Raw genomic sequence first — 22,418 nt, forward strand, 5'->3', positions numbered from 1 at the left:
GAAAGTTTCAACGAGGCAACGTTGACCTAAACTCTAGCGAGACGGTAATCGCGTCGTTTTATTTTAACGACGCACGACGAAATAGCGATCCCTCTTAACGTAAATCGTTCTTCTCGGGCCTTACGCACGCTCGCGTCTTCCAGCGTTTGCGCCTTCGTCGTGACACTGTTACAGTACATATTACGTGTATTGGTTTCTGTTACGTGCCGCAAAAGCGGATTAAAGGTCTTACGAATAACGGCGGCAACAGGCATTTATGCTACGATGAAGTCACTTCCTTTTACGTAATTAGAAACGTGTTTGTCATCTGCTCGTAAAAACGTACGGAAAGTTCGTTGATATTCGCAGAGGACGATAAGAAGGAAAAAGATTTAGGACTCTAGGAGCTTGTAGCGTTCGCCCGGTCAAGTTTCTGCTTGAACCAAGAAACAAAGCGTTACTGTATGTACAACGTGACAAGATTCGCTTTCGATTTATCGTTAACTCGTGGATCTTGGTCAAATTTACGCGCAGCCTTGCAAATAGCGGAAATCTATCAAAGTATTCTTATACTTACGAGCGGTAATCGCTGTACGTAAGTACACGAGTACATAGCTTACGTACCCTCGGACTTTGTACCATGTTCCGAATGAAAGCGTCGCATGGGATCCTTGAGGAAGATTAGAAGATCTTTATGACGAACGTTATGGTCGACGATGCATGTCGGGATCGACGCGACGGTCTCCTTCGTGTCCATTCGCACGTTTCTCGTCACAGACGACGAAGAAAGCTGTTCGAACGAGACTTTTCGTTACGGAAGTTTCTTCTTATACCAGGGAAATCCTAAGCCTAGAAATCCTACAGGACGACCGATCCTTTCCGTTCTGAGTCCCTCTTCTCTCGGATAGTTTCCAGTAGCTTTTCGAACTATTTTCCAGCATACTTATTTTATAGCTCCGCTGACAAACGACGCTTTTACCGAGGTTTCTGTACTCTCGTCCGCCTGCAGGCCCTTCCTCCCGATACTCGAGCGATCGTATATACGTATATACGTGTGCGTATTATCTCTCTCGAGATAATCTCTTTACTCTAACGCGATAGGGCACATTAGGGCACACGGGCCACCAACAAACGCTTTTCGAAAGTACCGACATACTTTTTCTCTCACTTTCGCTTTAATATCGATGATCTTTTAAAACGAAAACAACTTTTCCTCCATTTTACAAAAGCACGTTTATTTTTTATCCGTTTGCATTCGGAACTAAGGTCGGTAAAAATAATTACTCGCCGTAACGGTTAAATAGCAGGACAACGAGTATAGGATTTTGTTCGGTCGAAGGGCAGTGAAATAGAAAGGGATAGAAAGCCGTATAGCAAGAGAGTTCAGTTAAAAACGAGATATTTCGTGATATAATGATTCTCTAAATAGACCAGTGGTATACGAATATTATAAGATTTGGCGTGTTCACGTTCCAAATGTACGCGAGGATGTACCTAAGAAAAGCGGGACTCGTCGTTAATTTCAAACTCCGATTTTTAAGCAACCGTAAAAATCGTTGAAAACGAGTTTCCGTCGAAGCTATTTGCTGATCGTCACGTTTCGAAAACGCTCGCCACCGTGAAATTGTACGATTTTAAAGGCGGCGACGAAAGCGTACATCGCGTTACGTCTTACGCCACTGGCCACCAGGCATCGGATTACAATAAAATTATTCCTGGCGACCGTATCGGCGTGGCGTAGAATGGCGTAGCGTGGCATGGCGTAGCGTGGCGTGGCGTAGCGTGGTGTGGCGTGGCGTGGCGTGGCGCGGTGTGGCGCGGTGTGGCGCGGTGTGGCGCGGTGTGGAGCGGTGTGGCGTGGTGTGGCGTGGCGTGCTGCCACTCTTTAAAAGCAGTTTCTTGATGAGGGGTCAGAGAATCATCGGTCAGACTTTCGCTGCTTGAAAAGTCAAATACGCACGTCGAATTTGGAGTAGAAAAACAAAACATCGACGATTTTATACGATACTACTTATGCGCTTCGTATTTAGGTTAAACGAGGAAATGTGGAATAATGTGAAACAAGGTGACGACGTATTGCTGGCACGAAAACACGTTCTGCATTCACGTTGCTGTTATTCGGTCGATTTTTCTTTCTTTGCGTTCGAATTTTAGTTGCGTAAAACAATTATTAAAAGCGGTAGAACCTGTTTCATTTTTTATTAAGTAAACAAAAGTTCATCGCGATAAAAAAGAATCTAACGTCATTACGTATCTATTTTTAATGGTACATAGTATATACGTATATGTGAATATATGGAAGAGTAAGTAGGGATAGTAGCCTCTATACGAAAACTTTTACGCACGGCCGAGCGTTAAACGAAATAACCATGTTTCGTTCTTCTCCGCAATTCTTCGGTCTATTAGAAGAACCGCGAAATAAATTTTAGCCGAAATAAATGGCGATAAATGAACGAAGAAGATCGAAGAAGAAACTTTGGCGAAAAGAAGGGGACGCGCATGGACGCGCTAAGGATAGAAAGAATAGGAGAAACGATAAAATGGTGGGGCTGAAAGGAAATATAGAGCCGCCTGATGAAAATTGCTACTGGCGATGGTAGAAAATCACACCGGTAATTAATAGCCCGAGCTGCTAGATTATTCGTTACGTAAGTCTGGTTTCATTAGTCGCGAGTATGGCCGTGCGACGCGCGATTTGCCGGTGCCAGGAAATTGCGGAAGAAATGTTTGGCGTTTGTCACGCCTCCCGATACGATTTGCGGGAGGAAGAACTACGTTCCTGGGAGGAAACCACCACCGATTATCCACCGACGATTTACGCGATAATCGTGTATGAATAATGCATTCTATGCCAATAGTTTCTGTCGCTTCGAAATATTAGCTTCCTCTTTCTTTTACTTTTTTCTTTTCGTCGTTCTCTTCTATAATCGTATCCTAAAAGCACGGGAAATTAACGCTTGTAAAAATATCGCGATAACCCTATATAATTTAAACAGAAATTGAGTTCTCCAGGCGAAAACGGGTTGGGCATAAGCCTCTGTTTTACGTGCCCGATCTCGTTCGAGCCACGTTTTCTCGTTGCTGCGCTATTTGATCAAGAAATTGAAACGCTTATAAAGATAATGATAAGATCGCGACCACGTTAAACGCACGAAGTACAAATCCTTGCCGATCCCGAAAATACATTTTAAAAAACGAGAACGAAAGAAGAGAATCGCCGATGTTAATCTGCCAAGTTGCCCCGATCGTGTAATTGAATTTCAGTAAGAACCGATGCCAGCCATCATCGTCTCGTCGTATCGGCCGCGAATCACTTTCTCGTATTGATAAAGCGTCCGCACGTTCCCCCAACAAGGAAACACCGATCGGGTTAAAATCCTGCGGCTCGATTATGATTATACAGGCCTAGACATCTGCCAACGACACGGCCACGACGATCTCGCTTGTTTCACCGCTAATTTCACGCTCCTTTAACGAGATCTTTATCGAATACCATCGTGAACGTGGCATTATCCGTTGCCGGATCGATCGCTCGATCGCAATTACCATCACCGGCGTTTCGCCCGTGAATCGTAACAGCCGTTACGCTGTGCCACTTCTGTTTCATCGAGCCAACAAGAAAGGAAAGACCGGTAATTTTATAATCGATTGCTTTTTCAATGCGCGACGTCGAAGCAACGGGCTGCGTCTAATACGCGCTAACTGGGATTTAACTCGATTTCCTCCATCTCGCGATCACCTTTCAAGCGGCGTTTCGCAAATCGTAGTTTGTACGTTTGGCGGTCGTGCGTTTAATACGAAAACCGTTCTTTCGTATCGAGCTAATATTCGAAGGAAATTTCACTTTCGTAATCGATATCTTTTTTGTTCCTTGGGTCAAACTCTCGTTAGCTGCATACCTATACCCTAGACGGTAATGGCTCGTTTACACCGAAGACGAAGTCCTTTTCCATGGAATCCGTTCTCAAATATTGTAAGAAAAACCGACCGGGTCTATACCGCGTCTAACTGGAGAGACAAAGACCATGCATACGGCAAGAGTACCATAAGTCAGCCAGCGCCATAAGTCGACCCGTGACCCCATAACGGCCTTCCGACGGCCTTTTTTTCGCGAGCCACATGTGAAAACAGACTTGCCCACCCCCGTACACGTTGCAGCTCCTTCAACGGTCGCTCGGGGTTCGTTGTGGTCGTGGGAAAGACGCCCCAGCCTTGGAATCTTTTGAAAGCCACCGCATCGATCCACGTCCGCGCCAAATCCCTCCTCTTTTCTTTATATATCGATCTTTGTTTCTTCGATCATTCCGGTATACGGACGTCGGTGAATCGATTTTTACGGAGAGTTCTACGTTCTTACGAATATCCCGTAGGCCTTACTCGTGAGATCAGAATTTCAAAAATCGGACAGAGATGGAAAGCCGAGCTACGAGGACGAGATTTGGTCAATACTTTTCCAAACGTGCGGCGTACCGCTATACATGTGCGTCGCATCCCTAAGGACGTTCGACTACGAGACGTGGCATGGGCGTGGATCGTGATCGACACGCACCGTGGTAATATTCCTCTCCTCGTCAAGGTTCTGGGCGCGGTATGTAAATTCGAGGATCACATTCGACGAATAGACCTGCTCGTAGAACACGGATACCTCGAACGTTACCGAACACGAATCCGAACGCTCGATAACATGGTTCAAGAAAATTACCCTTTAAGAAGCACCGACCATTTAATTAGAAAATATCGTTGTTACTCCGCGACTCTGTGTCGTCCTCGATCCTAGTCTTCTACGAAGGAAATTAGTCGCTCTCGATTAATATGATATCCACGCCACTGTATACCGACCTTAGTAGGATTTTATAGGAGGCAGCACCTGCGCCATTTCGGGCCCGGTGGATGGGGGTGCGGCGGTGTAGAAGGAATTGAAAACGAGAAAGCGAAAAAAAAAAAAAAGAAACGGTACAGAAGGGGAAACTTGGACGAGAAAGGAGATAGGACGATACACGCGCATACATACGTCTAGCCTCTGTTCACGTTTGTCGGATCCCTTAAAAAAGGAGAGTCGTGTAGGGGGTCGGACACCAGAAGTCCCATTTTCAAGGCATACACGCATCAACGATGACGCACGTAACATCCATCCGTGGCCTTTCTGGTCCCTTCCAGACACCTGTGTGCTCGACCTGTTCCTCCATTATACATCCGTGCGTGTGTGTTTATTTATCCCCGGGGGTAAAAGCGACCTGCGTTATAAAATGTATGAATGTCCTCGCCACGGGGTTGGCAGGGGGAGACAGGCCAACGGTCGCAATACCGTAGGGGTGAAGCGTCTTTCGATCGTAGAAATCGTGAAACTCGAGAATCTTTCTTCCCCTGCTTCTATCCGTCTATCCATCGTCGATTTCGCCCATCGTTTTCACTTTTCTTTAAATAATATCGCAACAGTTTCTTAGTCTCGCTTTTAAATAACGGTGTTAATTTCCCACGCGCATTTTTAAACCGCAGTCCTTGAAAAAACACATGAATTATAAACTAAACGACGAATATGTACGTAATACGTACGTGACCATGCAAGATAAACAACACCTTTCGATGATGAACGATTTGGATGAATGATTCATGAACCGAAAATAAGGTCATTTTCATGCGATCATTCGTTGTCAACGTATCCTATTCTTAGTGACTATGTTTCTACGTTTTCTCGATTATGTTAAACGTTTTTAGTTAAATAGCTTGCACAAACGTAGAAACGTAACGATGCGAAATAAAAATAGTACAGAAGATGGTACGCATTATCGAGTACTGGTTAAACTATAAGCGACGATAATATAAACGATACAACGAGGAAAAGGCAACGAGATATTTTTATCGATATCTTGAAAGCTGCAAAAAAGAAAAAAAAAAAAAAAGAAAAGAAAAGAAATATTTCAAACTAAAATCACGTCAGAGGAAATCGTGCGACTTCACCTGTACAATTTGCGCGTAATCCTCGAAATCGTCATCTACCGGTTTCATGCGACACCTGTGTACCTGAACAACCTGCACCCCTGTGAATATACGATATACGATATACACGCGTACCCCAACGTAGTTATTTATACGCATGGTGGAAATCGTGGTCGACAGACACTACGAAACATTTGTCGTTGAATGTTACCGGTAGGGGAAATAAATGGAGAGTCGGCTAAGAATCGAAAGATCTGGAACCGCAGGGGTGTAAAGATCCGATTCGATCGCTCGTACCTGCGTATGGCTCTATCCTCTCGAATTTCTCCCAGACGGTTTATCGTCTGCCGAGTCTTCGTCGTACTCGGTGCGCTAGGCTTTTTTACCATACTATACTATACTATGCTATAAGAAAACGATGCTGTGGAAATTTACCGCTCTGTTTGTGTATCGTTATACGACAAAAAAAAAAAAAAAAAACTAGATGTCGTATCGTCGAACGAAACAGGATCGTTAGATCGTCATTGATTAAACATCGAACTTACAAGAAAGCGCGTTCAGTATCTGTGCAGAATTGAAACTTTTCACGATCTAGGTATGCGATTCATCGTCAGACAGCGGATTTTTCCGTAGATCCATATTCTTGAGAATATAATTTTTTAATTAAGTAAAATCTCTACAGGAAAATGTTTTATCTACCGAGTGTTATAGGGAGCACCGTTCTTTGGGTATTTTATATGTTTCACATATTCTACGAATTCTATGCAACTTTGCACAGATTTTTTCAGATTTCCTATAAATCCATAAAAATTCGCATAAAAAAACTCGTCGTTCAACGAGCAGAGAAGGACAATGGAACGATCCGACGAATGCCCCAAACGATAAGAGAGCGTGGATGCGCGATTTCTCGTCCATGCGAATGATAATAAGAAAAACTGAAACAGAAAATCTTCCATGCCTTCCCGTTCGCGTCTTTTTTATCTTGTTTAGCCAGCCGATTGTATCGAACATGGGAATATTTATAGATCGTTGGCCAGCGCTCGCGGACCTCGTCGCATCTTCGCTTCGCCTCGGAACCACGAACCACCGCTCTTGCACGCTCGATCGTTGCGTCGCGCGCATCGGCCAGCTCACCAGTGTAACAGCTCCCGTCTTTATCAATCATCGTCAAACACAACCAGGAGAAATATTAGTTGGGATAAGATAAAAAAAAAAAAAAGCGTAAAAATAAACTGCAGATAAGCGGGCGGCCATTCGTGTTGATTTCAGCTGGAAGAGCTCTCGATACCGACGTGGCGTTGCGCGCACCGATGTAATGGCATTTTCATCGGGTCGATTACGCCGCTCGCAAACAACGACAAAATCGATCTTTTCCTTGCATTCCGTTGCGTTGCGTTACGTTTGCCGCGATCAGATTAGGTCGATCGATTACCTTCTTCTCGCAGGTAAATATTTTTCACGTTGCTATCCGAAGATTAGCGACGATAAAACGTAGTTAGGGATCGAGCCAAGAATTCGAAAACGTTGCGTTTCGGAGTAAAATTGAGCAGCGCCGTACGATATAAGAAGAGTAGAAGGACTTTAAAACCGACTAAGCGAGTTTTTGGAGTTTTTATCTTCGTGGCAGCAAGAGGCGTACTTTCGATGGCGGGATAAGTCGATGCTTCGTTGAAAAATGACGGCCGAAGGTTCCGAGCTGGATCGACGTTTCGAGTTTGGGCCGTGCGATGGAGAATCTGTTAGGCAAGCGTGATCGAAGAGCTATTTGGTCGAATTTCGCCGATTTTTGGTCGATGCGCTGCCGCGTAACTTTTACTCGACTTTTGACTTTTACTCGAAATTTCGGCTCGAAATAGGCACAAACGAATAATCGAAATACAGTTATACATAGAGTTGGGAGCAACTGTGCTTAGCCTTTTATATTACGTAAAGTTAAACGTATTAACCGTCGTTGGATATCGCATGGTTTATTTAACCGTTGATATCACGAGGTCAGTTTAGTTGCATTTAAAGGCAATTAATTGAAACGAAAAGGTACACCGAGAGACGTTAGACCGTTAACATAACGTTACGAATAGCTTGTTTCGTTGGAGGAATTAACGCCGCGTAATTGCACGATGTAACATGATCGTTACCATAGAAAACGTGTAATTTACTAATATCCTTTTATACAAATATACTTTTAACATCACGGGATATTAGAATTTCCTTATCACGAGAAATCTACGTTCGATCGACGTTCGACTCGATTCCCAAATATTAAAAGATCTTTGACAAGATAGGATAAGTTTACGCGATATGTTTGGCCGTAAATAACCGCGTATAAAAATAAAAACTATCGAGATACCAACGTTTCGATGGTGGGCAGACTCGGCAGCCCGATAATCACCCCAGGTAATAATTTAATAACGAGACGAGATATTATTTAGAGACGGAACAAAAAAAAAAAAAAAAGAAAAGAAAAAACCGACCGATCGACTAAAAACTCGGAATTTACGTTTACCCTTGCGACGGATCATAGCCGGGGATCAGGTAAGAAGACCCGTTAGGAGATTTTTTTACAAAATTCGAAATTACCTCCCTCGGACAGTGGATTACGGTCGAAGAACAGGCAAGGAACCGGTCCCCTTTTTCGGCCGTCGATGTCTCCCGCTTGTACGGGAGCTCTCCGATGCGGCATCGTTCGCGCATCAAACTATCGCCGCCCTCTCTATCCCTCCTCTTACCGCGTCCTATACTCCTCCGTTCACACCCCTTCACCCGAGTTTCTTACGATCCAACGAACAAATTCATCTTTCCTTCACCTCCGACACCGCATCTCCCTTCTCCCATCAACCTTGCTCCCTTTCTTCTCGTTTCATTCCGTTCTCTGCTCCTTTCTCCGTCGACCAAACACTTTCTCCGCCACCAATTCTACCGGCCGACGATCACGACAACGAACGAAAGTCGGAAACGATCGTAGGAGTTTCTAATTTCGACTTTGACCTTCGTACAAGTGGGTTAAATCATAAAACGCTACCCGGATCGGCCATTTCGCTTCCGCCACTTGTTACGCCAACGCGTAGATAGTGGTTCGAAGTCAGCCGCTCTGACCAAACTGCCGGTCCTATGGCAGCTGTATTCTTGTTTGCATTCTTCGATAACGAATTTCCTCTTATATTCGTATCGTATTTCTGTACGCGAGCCCGGCTTTTGTCATTTGGTCATCGTGACTCCTTGGTAGACGGACCCCCGACGAAAGACGACGTTGCTCATCGACCAACCAGGAAACGGTATACCATACTAATTGTCGGATCGACGCGAATCATAACCGCTGTCACATTCTTGGAAAGCGAATTAAAATGCTTATTGAATTTTTAAGAGTCGCGAATTACCATACGCGAGATAACACGACCCGATACGTAATACGTAGTTATCGACCGAAATTATTTTCACCTCGACTCCTACGAAACTCAAAGTCCTGGTCTTTTTTACTTTCAATGGGAAACGTACGTGTACGATACCCGTACACCATCGAACCCGTAAACTACATCTAATAGCCTATCGCCTAATAGCGATAACGTGGATACTACGTTAAACGGCAAGGGGAAACGTTGACGCTTGTTTTATGAATTTAATTTGCAGATACTTTACGCGTTGAAGTTTTAATTTCCGAAGGCGGGACACGCTATCGTTGGATCGATATCGAGGAACGAGAGAACGAGACTAAGAGAATGGTAAATATCCGTTCCATTTCGATAAAGTTTCACGCGCGAAGGTGGTCCTCTGTCTTTGTTGGGATTCAGGTAGCAACATAAACTACCGTTAATTCGCGAACCGTGTACGAACAATACTCGAAAGGCTGGCGAATATTTTTTTAAGGGGGCGTCTGCACGCTGGCGAATTGAACGGTGCGATAGCGTAATGCGATCGCAACGGTATACACGCGTGGCCCTGCCTTTAACGCGCCTGCTTGTACTTGTGCCTTGTGCCGGAAGAGAAATTTTATCAAGTACCTATCGTCGTCGTTTCTTTTACAGCGTGTATAGCCGCCCAGCAGGGAAAGGGGGAATCGGCGCGCGTGCACGCGCATCGTACCAAGAAATACGACCAGGATCGGGAAACACGAACACCGGAGAAAACGAGACGGCGATGCGACGACCACGACGAATCGCCGTCTCGTCGCTTTCATGCTTCATTCGATATTCATAGTCGATATTCGTGGGTCGCGTTCGTGCTAAACTAACGGTCGACGCTTCCTCTCGCGGATTTACCGATCCGCCTGGCAAACCATCGCAGTGCCGTTTCATTTTCCGCGTCCATTTTATTTCATCTTCTTTTATTTCGTTGTTACGTAACGTCCGGTGCGCAGAAATTTACGAGCCCGTCGCGAGTCGAAAACGAAACTGATAACTACATGATGATTATAAATAAAACGGGCAGGACGTTACCTCGTCGGACGTTCGATACTGTTAACTCTAACTCTCGTTACTTCGACAAGGCGAGAGCTGTGGTCCAGCAGCGGCCATACCGAAGGTCTGACCTTGAAGGGATAAAAAATCTTCCCCAAGATGTCTCGGGGCTCGAAGCCACTTTCCCTCTTCGTCTTTCATCGTCGAACGTTCCCCCGGACCTGCCGCTCCCTCTCGCACCACCGCCGGCTTTCCTCCACTCCGTCAATTAGTCACTTCCTCCTCCTTCGTTTTCGACGTTGCCCTCTCTCATTTTCCTTCTCGTTCTCTTACGCGCTCCTTTTCGTTCTACCTCCCGCGTCCTTTTATTTTCTCCCTTATTCGCTCACGCCACCGTTCCTTCTCTCCCTCTCTCCCTTCCGCCATTACATTTCCCCCTACGCGTCCATCCTTTTCCACCTCTTAGCGTCTCTCTTCTCTCTCTCTCTCTCTCTCTCTCTCTCTCTCTCTCGCCCCATCGTACGACTCCCCTCGACTCTCTTATCTCCTTTCCTCTCTATTCCCATAATCCATTCGTTCTCGTTCTCTTTCTTTCCCGCGCATTCGCTCGATCGGCGTCTCCTTATCACGCCCTTGAACGCTTCTCCGTTCTCTGTCCTTTCGATGAAACCCAACGTGACTATCGTATCTTTTCTCCGTTCCTCTCCCGTTCTAACTGCCATGCCGGAGTCGCTCACCGCAGCCTTCGGAAGTCCTTTCTCTCTCCTTCTATACTAAATGCGTTTCCTTCTCTCTCGTCTCATGATTTATATAGCGTTCTTTCTCCCTCTCTCTCTCTCTCTCTCTCTCTCTCTCTCTTTCTCGTTTCATCGAACCCAGTCTCCGTGCATTCTCTCTTTCGATCCGTCTTTTTCTCTCTCTCCCTCGCCTTCTGAACGCGTGTTTTTATTCTACTCTCGCTCTTTTAGACGCGACCCGATCGCGCGTCTCTCTCTATCCGCGGTAGCTCGACAAGCGTCTTCCTCTCGCTCTGTGACTCCTCTTCCAGCCTGTTTTCTTTCTTCCACTTTGCTCGAACGCATCCGTCTCCTTTCCAACCACGATCCTCGAACGTTTCTCCTTTTCCCTTCCATTTTGCTCGACCGATTTCCCTCTTACTCGGATCGTCGAGCGAGTCGAGTCGAATCGAGTCGAGTCGAGTCGAGTCAGACACTCGAGGAACAAGCTTCGTGTGACGTACGTATGTATATGTATATACGTTAAGAGATTGTGTGCGTAAAGTTATATCAATTTCTCTGCAACAGCAGTACGATAGAAGCGGTACAGCTACCGCCAAAATTACGTTTGCAAGGCACTCGAAGCAGAAGGATACAAGCGTCGATACATATACATAACATACATATGAATAATTATCCTACCAACCGTGAAACAATGGCCATCCTATATGGCTAAACTTCGTCTCGAAGAAGAAAACGTGTTTCGTTCGTTTGACAATGCTCTACAAACAGAGTTAAAAAATACCGTTCTTGAACTTAAGCAATTTCTTGTTCGAAGGTCACTGTTTTCTTAATCGATTTGGACCGCGCTTGACGTAGCGCGATACATCTGCGAAACTCTAAATCACAACGAGTTTCAAGTTTGAAATCAGATTAGATTTACGACGGTCCAAGGCGAAGTATAGTCCCGGATACCGTCGCGCGGTGACGAACGCATGCTCTCTGTGTGTTAGGATCGCGCTATCAAGGGGGAATAGAACCGGTACGTATCCTCGCTGGATCATAGGTCATACATATATTATACACCTATAATTTACTCGTATTCGAACCAACACCGAAACTACGTCCGGTGTTCCTTATCTCTAAATAACAAGTATTCCTATTTCTAAGTAAGAAAGATCGATCGGTGAATCGCCGGCGCTGGAAATTTCCTCGAAGAGTTGCAATCGCGGCGATTCATCCCCCAAATATCTGTCATAGTTTGGTCCGAGTAAAAACTCGGTTACGCTATACGCTTACTCGTTCGACCGTCGAATTCTCGTCCAGAAAGGACGTTATCGCGGTAACGCGTTCGCGCGTACCGAGTGGCAAAAGTTGGCACCACGCATTCACGATAACGAGCCGCGATTGCACGGTAAACGTTAGCGATGTCATTAGTTAAGCAAATTCACGCAATCGTATCACCGAGCCGGCTGTTTCTCGCCCTCGCCTCCCTCTGCTTTCGTTGGTTTAGGTCAGTAATCGTAGATTTAAAAACCAGTTGCAGCGCACGTAACCGCACCGAAATGTTTTGTTAGCTCGCGAAAATGTAACCGAACGGGCAAACGTATCCGCTTACTCGGTAGTAATAATCGCAGGTTCGTTCGAACTAACCGCGCGGTTTCTCTTACCTCCTTATCGGCCCGTCTCAAATTTCATCGAATCCGTCTTCCAAACTTCCACTAGATTTGCCGGCGAAAAAAATCAACGGACGTTAATACCGTTAAATGGCGAAGAAAGGGAATCGAGGTCCGGTAGCGCCACTTTTTGCGTACATTTTACGCGTCGTTGAGCCAACTACATAGTATTCTTTCCTCTTTCATTGACCCAGGTTAGTAATTGTCGCTCTAGCCACGCAGTGGCTCCATACACCATACACAGAGGCCGAGTACGAATGAGTCGCGTTCTCGGAGGCTTGGTACTTGGATGGACGAGGGGAATGGGACGAACGTAGCCACGTTTACCTCGCTTGTTTTATCGCGTACAATATCGGCAATAAGGGAGAGAGAGAGAGAGAGAGAGAGAGAGATCCGTCAAGCGTCGCGCGCGATAATGGATTTTCCTGATTGAGTCGACGCGACGCGTTTAATTGCTGGCAACGTTTCGTAAGAATGGAGCAGCGTGAACGGGCCAGCCAATTATCGCGAATATTTTTCCACGCTGCTTAACAATTTGTTCGTTTTTCGTTGAGTTGCGGTTTGTCGCGCCGGAAATGGCGGAGGGAATTTCCTCTTCGCGATTCGTCGATGTTTTAAACGTGCTGCGTTGGTCGCGTTGAAATTCCTAACACTTCCATGACTAGTAATTTCTCAGCTTTTCTAAAACTGAAAAGACTGAAAAGTTTAATCCCTGTTATCGTAATAATACGTTTCCGTCAGGAACGAATATTTCTCTCACTCCGATATCAGATAGGTACCGTTTACTAATTTTTACGTCGAATCTATCAAATTGTCTTACGATATACTTTCGTATTTTCATTTCGCACTTTCGTACCATTAAAAAATCCAAGTTATCATCTCGCCGAATAAATGATGCGAAACTTTCGAGCAGTAGTACATCTACATACGTATATTATTCGCACAATGTGTGACTTATCATCGGTCCGATATAAAATTCACGTCTTTGATTCTTCTACTCTTTATTTTTTCTTTTCCTGCGATCGGAGGCGTACGAATTATTTGAAAAAGAAAAAAACGCGTGCCGTAGAATTCCAAAACTGGCTGGTATATTTACGGAATTGCTTCATCGTTGCAATTACGTTACATCATTCATGGGTATGTGTGTCACGAAAAACTTGTTTCTTCGCTCGTAAGTCTGCATCTACGAAACTTTGATAACATTATGAACGTTCGATTCGCACACTCGTGTTGCCAAGTTTAATTATAACACGCTGAGTTAGCGGCTTGACGAAACTGTATAAATTTTCCGTTTCATATTTCAATTACTTCGGTATCGGTATTATGTATTTCCTCTCGAACGAGTCGATCAGCTTGCGTAGAAACTATTTCTTGTAAGAAGAAATTATGTATTTTAAGATTTATCATAGAAAATTTATTTGTCTCTATCGTATGAAGAAAGAAGAAGAAGAAGAAAAAAAAAAACAAGATTTGACAAGACAAGATCGAAATAATTGTTTCGATAAAAATTCAAATATCGGAACTTTTCTCGTGTAATTGTAAATATACAAATTGCATCGTATATGACACCGAAAGCTTCGAAAAAATATCGAATTTTCTGGAAACTAGAACCTTGGAAAATTATATTATTACCACCGATGGATAAGTTAAAAGCTAAACCTTGCGTTTTAGATAGGTATCAGAGTCCATTTACACCGCAAACATCGTTTCAGGAATTATATCCTTTTCGTTGTATCATATTTCGATTTGCAATTTGGTTCTAACTACGGCATACGAAATAGTAGAACGGAGATATAGCTTTATAACACGTCTAGTAAATGTTTCATCGGAGCTCTGCATCGTGGCGAAAAAATTGCGTATGCCGTTTGAACTATGTACTTACTTATCGATACAACGTATACTTTTATCTCCACACCGAAATACGTGCATACTTGGAGAGGAAAATCGCTTCAACGACGACGGCGACGACTACGACGACGATGACAACGACGAAACGTTCGTTTCAAGGGATCGGTTTTCATTGTCGAGAGTGCAACCTTAAAAGCTACACGTCATATTTAGTAGATCGGTATCGGTCAAAGTATCCATTTACAAAAGTAAAATTTGCTCCCTTAAAGTTTTGACGCAGGTTAGGGATCGTTTTTGGTGGACGGTCGGGCCGGGTATAACCCTGAATCTGTGGGAGATTCATTTTTCAAGGGATCTAAGGACCTGCTCGTCCACTCTCTGTCTTCCTCTCTTCCTCGCCCCAGGACCCAAGCTACGAAGCAGCTCCACCAACGATCTCCTCCCGTCTTTCTTTGTTTTCCTTCGCCTTCCTCTCCTTTCCTTCTCTTCGTCGGCTGTTCTTCGCTCTTCTCTCCAAGGCTGTCCAAAAAACCCCTTATTATCGTGTTGCCTTCTTTCTCTGACGCGCGGCAATTCCCGAGATAAACATACGAGTTTGCTGTACAAAACAATGGCGACCCTCGTGACGGAAATTTTCAACGCGTATCGTCGCGTCGCGTCGGGTCGCGAATCCTGCTTCTCCTGGCTGCTCCGACACCACCTTCTCCGACGCCGAAACCACAGTCACCTCCTTTTTATTTTCAATTTCGCAATTTTTCCGGATGAAACGATTACTCGCAAGAGTAAGATTTTCTCAAAGTTAATAACTAAGGTATTTATCGTGGATCTTGAAATGTTAGTGTTCAAGTTTCGTCCATGTTCGTTCGTTCGTTCGTTGAACGTTTCTCGTCGTAATTACAAACAAACGAAACGATCGTCGAAAAAATTGTTTTTAACATTAAAATTGCGAGTTTAACACTCTAGTTTTTCGTGCAACGTTCGTCAATGACGAATAGAAAGATAATCGGGTAGAAAATCTCGAGGACCGTCTCGTTTACGAGTTAAGAGTAACAGAGATCGAATAGAAGATTCGAGCTCGAACGCAAGGCCGAAGGTTTTGCGTTCGAGTATATCTTCTGGCAACCTTTAAAATTTTCTCGCAGGCTGTACTACGCCGAGTTGTTTACATTTTAACGGTAGCGACGTTGCCAACTCTACAGACCTGTTGCCCTCACCGCGTCGACGATCTTCCATTAATTAACCACCTTAATCGCATGTACGTCGAATTAATTCGTATCTGCAGAATTCACGTGGAATCTGGCGCCGATCTCGAAAAATTCGAAATTGTACGAATTATGGCTAGTAGATGGGTGTATATATCGGGTGCTCCGAAACAAACTTATACTCTATATATATTATAGCATATATACGTGATTTTTCTGAATTATCAACCAGGACTAGCTAACATTTTCTTAAGTTATTGCGACGCATTCTGCATGTTCATTTCACTATTACGAATGGTAAAGAAGTTCGCGCTAGATGGGGGAAGAAAAAAAGAAAGAAATAAACACTGGTGGTAGGTACTCGAGTACTTAAGTACTACGTATCGGCGGTAGCATAGCACTAGCTGGAGGAATTTTTAAAGTAGATGTGTTCCAATCCGCCTGAAAACTTGTGTATCGTCCACGACAAACATCGAGGCCGCGATAATGCCGTTTCTCCGATAAAGACGATCGCCCTTTGAAATGTTGCGTATACCAGAGATGCATTATCTCTCGATGGATTACAAAAAAATCATCTTCAAAACACGTAGCACGTATTTACAGAGAGAATCGTTTCACCGAACATCTGTTTAAATTTACCAAGAACGACGATCGTTTTCTTCAGCCATCCGTTTTTCCTTAATATTATCTACCGAATTATGTTATCGCGCTAAACGATATAACGATATACACGGTGACAATATATATGTCTAAATTACGACGGCGTCGTATATTTTGCACGAAACTAAATTCAACTGTTTGGAAATTTTATTTCGCGCAGAGGGTAATCTACGATGCTCAACGGTATAACGTTTATAGCGTGTATTAGATAGACGGAAAGCGAATGAAAATGAAAACAGATATCGTTCGTACTTTGGTAAAATGTAGGAAAATATTTAATCTCTGGCTGGCTCGTTTCGAATTCGGCGTAGTTAGAAGCGATTGTTTCCATCGAATATAAAATTAGCCGTAAGTCGATGCGACTTAAAACTTTGAAAAAGAAAAAGTTAATCGTACTCCGTCTTCTTACAACATCGTTCCCATACTACGCGCGCAGCGTATAACGAGTGATTATTTACAAAACGTTCAGCGGAAACCTCAACGCGCGAAAACTTTTCGAACGCGCCATTACGATTGTTCGTTTTATAGGATTCGCGTCTGAATATCGAGTATGAGTCAGGCTTTATTTTTCCACGTGCATTTCAGTTTGCGATCGCACATCTGTGCCGGTCGGCTTGTTTTCGCGTCGGATCATTTCGAAGGCTTAGTCGAGGACAGCTGTATACGATTTTCACGTTCGAAGGTAAAAGAATCAACGTGTTTTTCCCATCTCTTCGCTTGTACTTGGCTTAGGCTCGACACAATCTATTCGCCACAGATTTATCAATCGCACAGAGTATAGCTCTCACAACGCGTAGCGCTATAGTTGTCTCGTTATCTTTCGAGTTTGTTTTATCAAGCGCGTAAAAATTGCACTTTCCAGTCGATCGAATTAATCGAGTTTCTTTTCGACGTGGTTAATTTTCATCGAAATGCGATGAAACGTATCTTCTTAGATATCGTGGTACTTACGAGTCGCATCATCGGCTGTAATCGATCGATATGACAATTGTTCTACCACTTTCTAATATACACGCCTATCTAATATATCTCTTCGCAGAGGTAATATAGATTTAAACAAGGAGGTTCGACGAATCTCTCCCTTTTTGCTTTACGCGGTAACTAGATTTCGCTGCACGCATAACCCGGTCGTTTTGCCGAATTTCCAGTCAGCTATTTATCATGGTATCGGAAATTCCCCCGCTTAAAACGCATTACGAGCTTTTTATCACTCGTAGATCCCTCCTTTATGGTACGACTTGGTTGACCTCACCTCACCATGGAAACGTTTCCATGTCCTAAAATATCTTCCGACCGCGAACACTTTCTAACGTGCAAAGATATTTTAACACGCGGACCAACAAAGCAGATCCGCAGAACGAAAATACCTTTCCCGCGCAAAAACGATGCCCACGGTGACTACCACGTCGATCTATAACTTGCAGATATCTGCCCCCTTGCACTCTGCTTTTTATCTCTATATCTGTATATCTTTTCCGATCCAAAATCGAACCTCTATCCAAATATATTTCTATAAATTTGCTTTCAAGAATCCGTTCGAAATAGTATTCGAATAATAACGATATCTCGCTATTTATTCGTATTATTTTATAAAACGTTCAAGTATGTTTAAGAACGTTTAAGAATTTAAATCGATATTCTGTATTCTTCTACTCTTCTACGTATATTAATGAGTTTTGCTGCGACATTTTTCAAATTGTATAAACGCTTGCGCATAGGTATCTCTATTGTGAGCTGTTTTGAATAAAATTTATAAACCGGTTTACCGTATAGCCCGGTTCACTTCGCTACACCGGTTCGCTATATAAAACATAAAGGTACTAAAATTTAAACCGCGGCCAGACCTTTGATTTGATCGAAAATTTCAATCTGACGAGATAATACGAGCCTTTTATAAATTAATTCTACGGTTCTATTCGAGGCAGTTTATTTATTCGAAATATAATAGATAGAGACGAGTCGATACAAATAAAAAACGAATACACGCTACTCTGTTGGATGGTCCAGAGAATGCGTTTTTTAATCATCTGTTACGATATAACGATAGTTGCGTGGTCGCGCATCGTTATTTTATTTTTTATTCCCGTTTTTCAAACTTTCTCATTGGTATCGCTATTCGTGACATCTATCGAGTTAAGGGCTGATAAAGAAGACCGAACAGTTGTTTGGGCTCGCCGTTTGCACCCCCCCCCCCCACCTGAATGATAATTCTTTATCGTATCCGGCTCTTCTTACGTACATACATACGTATATACGTAGGTACGTACGTATATACGTTCGATGGAAGGAATCCTATCTGTCTATCCTTCGCGTATATACAGCGTATTCGTCTACTTTCTATAGTCTACAACTCTACTACGTTCTACGCGTATTCCCATGGCGTCTGTCGTAGCATATCCAACATCTATCGTATGTTTATAGGTTTGCCGATCTCGTAGGTTTCGCAACGATACTCTGAAAATTGTTGGTTTTCGATCGATTAATAGAAAATTGTTGTCGCCACTCTCAAACGCGCAAAAACTATATTCGATTGCTCGGAACATTGTAATTTCTGATACTTTTTACTTGTTTTTTACTTGGATCGGTAACTCGTTACGTTCCAGATGGTCGATAGTTTTGGTCAGTTAATATACGTCCTATATAGAAATCACGATCTGGCTGACCTCGCTTTGACATTCAAACGACCTTGACTGCTAACTATACCGATCTCCATGATTTTTATGACTTTCAGATGACCTTGACTCTTAACGTTACCGCGCCGATCATTCACGACTTTCGGTCGAGCTCGAGTAACAACAACACGGTTTCGATGACTTTCAGGCAAACAAAAGTTTATAAAACGTATGCGATAAATAGAACAGAAAACTAACGTTAGGGGAGAATGGCGCGGTACCGACCGCTCTACGTTCTTTCGTTACACCTCGAGCCCGCTAAAAATCCAAATTTATAAAGAATTAGTTTCCAGCAAAGACGCAACTCGATAAAACGAGGGAAATCAATATTTTCTTAGTCCGTGCATTCGACATCTTCCCAGGCTTCGCATTCGTCGTTTTATTTTCAAAGAGTAGCTTCGAAGCTGCATTCGTGTTCTCCTCTGTCCGTTTTCCTTTTTTTCTTACTTTGGAATTTCAAACATTTTTCCGCAGGGAGAGATAGAAGAAAGATTAGACGAACGTCCAATTTAATTTCAGTTGCCAACAGATTAAACTTACAGATAAAAGAAATTTCGTCTACGGTGTTCGGCGGCTGATTAGTCGGTACTGGACGACGTTCGATGTTCAGTACCGAACGACGAACACGTGGAAACTTTTTACGTTATAACGTGTATAATATATAAAGATACTTACGCTTAATATATTACACTTGGTAGACAGTATCGATAGTACACTTGAGAAAAGTCATTTATTTACCGAGGGGCAACATTTTTTTCTTTAATATCTATATTACATTTACTGGCTCTATCGAGGCCTAACCTAACCAGCAAACCTAATAGCGTAGATATCGTGTACGTGTGGACAACACTCGATAGTGTTTCCACTCCAGTTCCTTATTTTTCATGCCAGCAACTCGTATGGCTTCGTTCTTCTCAGTCTTCTGACGCTTCAAGTTCCTGTCAGGTTTTTAACCAGTTTTGTTGCAAATTTTTCAATCCGTTCTTTTACGTATTTTATTCTTAGATGTCTGATACGCGCTGTTATCGTTCCTAAGACCTTGCCGTCGGTATTAGCCGACTCTTGCCCTCTCAAATTATTTACGCTAGACGACGATCAGCCGTTCTCGACTCTTTCTCCGACTACTGAGAAAGTCTAATGTTAAAAATATACGGCTTTCGTAGATTCGCGCGATTACTAGAATATCGTTGGTTCGCGATCAAGTTTCTCAGTAAGTATAACTTGGACGAGTCTTGCTATACTCTGTCTCCTTCTCTCTCATTCTCTGTTATATCAGGGTGAATCTTTCACAGATCGAGAAAGTAAAAATTGTTAAATTTACCAATTCGATCGTTGGATAACCCGATTGTAAATTACCGTTTTGTCATAATTCGTGCGAAACGACCGAATTCGATGCAACGCATACGTATTAAGCAACTTGTAACTCACATGGGTCGCGTAACAATACAATTATGCATGTATTTAGTGCAGTCATCTCGATGTACGCGTCAACACTACTCAAGGATTTCCGGTGTTCGGTGTTCAACACCCGTAAATCCGTGCGTTTAAGCGTACAATCGACTACGTATATGCAAGTATGCACGTATCACCGAACTGTTGTACGAACTGTTGTTCGTCTTTGCAACACTTTTCCACTTAAAATCGCTAGATCGTTTAGTTGATCGCCTAATCGAGTTAGAAAATATTATTTTCATTGTAGGGACAAATATCGGGAAAGTTGGGCCAGAAGATATTTCTTACTGCGAAAGTGAGTTTAAAATTATTCTACTAAAAATAATCGCAGCAGTTCCGTTTCGTCTCTGATACAGCGAGTAGCAAAATAATACGTCAGAGCGTAAAATTTGAGTATAATAGAATTATACGGACAGGATAAAGACGAGACTAGGAAAGTAAGTAGACGAAAAGGAAGCACGGATTTTCGACGTGGATCGCAGGTCTGTAATATTAAAGATAACTAGCGTGCAAGTCGCTTCATGGTTGGTTAAGGTCCTTCGAAAATGGGTGAACAGGACACGACTCGTAGCATCTTAAAGTCACGTGGGAAAAATACAGAAGGATAGATCGCGTAAGATTCTTCACGCCCCCTATTTCCTCCCGATGTTATCTCTCGATACAAGCAAATAATTCCACGGAAACGAACAAAAGCAAAATTATTTCCGTCGATGTATATTAAACGATCGACTCGTTGAACGTTTCTGGCTACGTGAATCTACTTTAGTTTACCCGATTCCTACGATTTTTCTTTCCAGAAAAAGGAAGGCGCTTTTTCTTTTTTCGTGCGTTTACGTTGTTTATCATTTCGACTCATCGCTCGTCCCAAGCTATTCCATTATACAAGCTTTCTTACAATACACGCATTAGCATTCGAAAGAGAACGTAACACTAAAGCGGCACGTATTTCTGTAGCTGGCCCGCAGAAAGTGGCAGAAAGTTGCATTTTCCGCGTTAGCCGAGATACGTAAAGCGAAGCTGAAGTTATATATATAAGTAAATACATGTACGAACGTTGTTCTCGTTCGTTGTTACATACCTGCGTAAACACGGTCCGGTATATACGTTGGAACTTTAACGAGTTTCGAGCAGGAGGAGACGGACACGAGGAAGGAGGCGGAAGATTACCAGGATACATACGTAGGCCTTCTTTATTCTACGTATAATTTCACGTTTATCGACTCTTTCACGGTTTAGCACGTGCCAAACGCGAACATAGTATCATAGCGTTTTCCTTGATTTACCAAAGTGTTTCGATTATACGTTCAAACGTTTTAGATATTTCTTAGATATTTCGAAAGGCAACGTACGAGAGGAAAGGGGTCGAGCTCGTTTCGCAAGAGCGTGGTAGCGAAACCTTATTCTTGGTAAATTTCTTAGAAAATCCTTATTCTTAGGGAAACGATTCCAGATTATACATATATATCTTTTTAGGCACAGCGACGATTATAATCCATTTAGAAACGTTCGATCGTTTCATTGCCATATTTTTTCATCTTTTTTTTGAATCGATGGAAAGTATTTGCCGCTTCGTTCGACGATCGTCGACGTTCTTGGTTAACGCGTAAAAGCTAGTTTCCAGAGAACCGATTACGCCGATATTTCTTTCTCTTCTCTCCGCATAGCTAATTTATTCATAGCTATCTATTTTATTTATTAGCTAATGCTTATAGCTTTCTCCTTCGAACAACCGCTATCTTTTTTTTTTTACCGGCGATCGTTGATCTCTGCGATCTTACGACCGCGAGTTTTGCATTTGACGCGTTAAAAAGTAAAAACTAAAGATTAATAAGATTCGACGACAATTCGAGAATCTATCTTATCAAAATTAATTATTAATTATTAT

General features: G+C 43.1%; 1 long non-coding RNA gene across 2 annotated transcripts in view; it reads right to left on the bottom strand.

Moving 5' to 3' along the window:
* The window catches only part of LOC125386240, a 30,385-nt gene extending 14,474 nt beyond the window's left edge, over positions 1-15,911 (bottom strand). For both annotated transcript variants that reach the window (XR_007226210.1, XR_007226211.1), the window contains exon 1: positions 12,694-15,911. This is a non-coding gene — a long non-coding RNA (uncharacterized LOC125386240). The remainder of the gene's footprint in view (positions 1-12,693) is intronic.
* Positions 15,912-22,418: the final 6,507 nt, after the last annotated feature.

Source organism: Bombus terrestris, chromosome 13 (assembly GCF_910591885.1).
Source record: "Bombus terrestris chromosome 13, iyBomTerr1.2, whole genome shotgun sequence".
Classification (NCBI taxonomy): domain Eukaryota; kingdom Metazoa; phylum Arthropoda; class Insecta; order Hymenoptera; family Apidae; genus Bombus; species Bombus terrestris.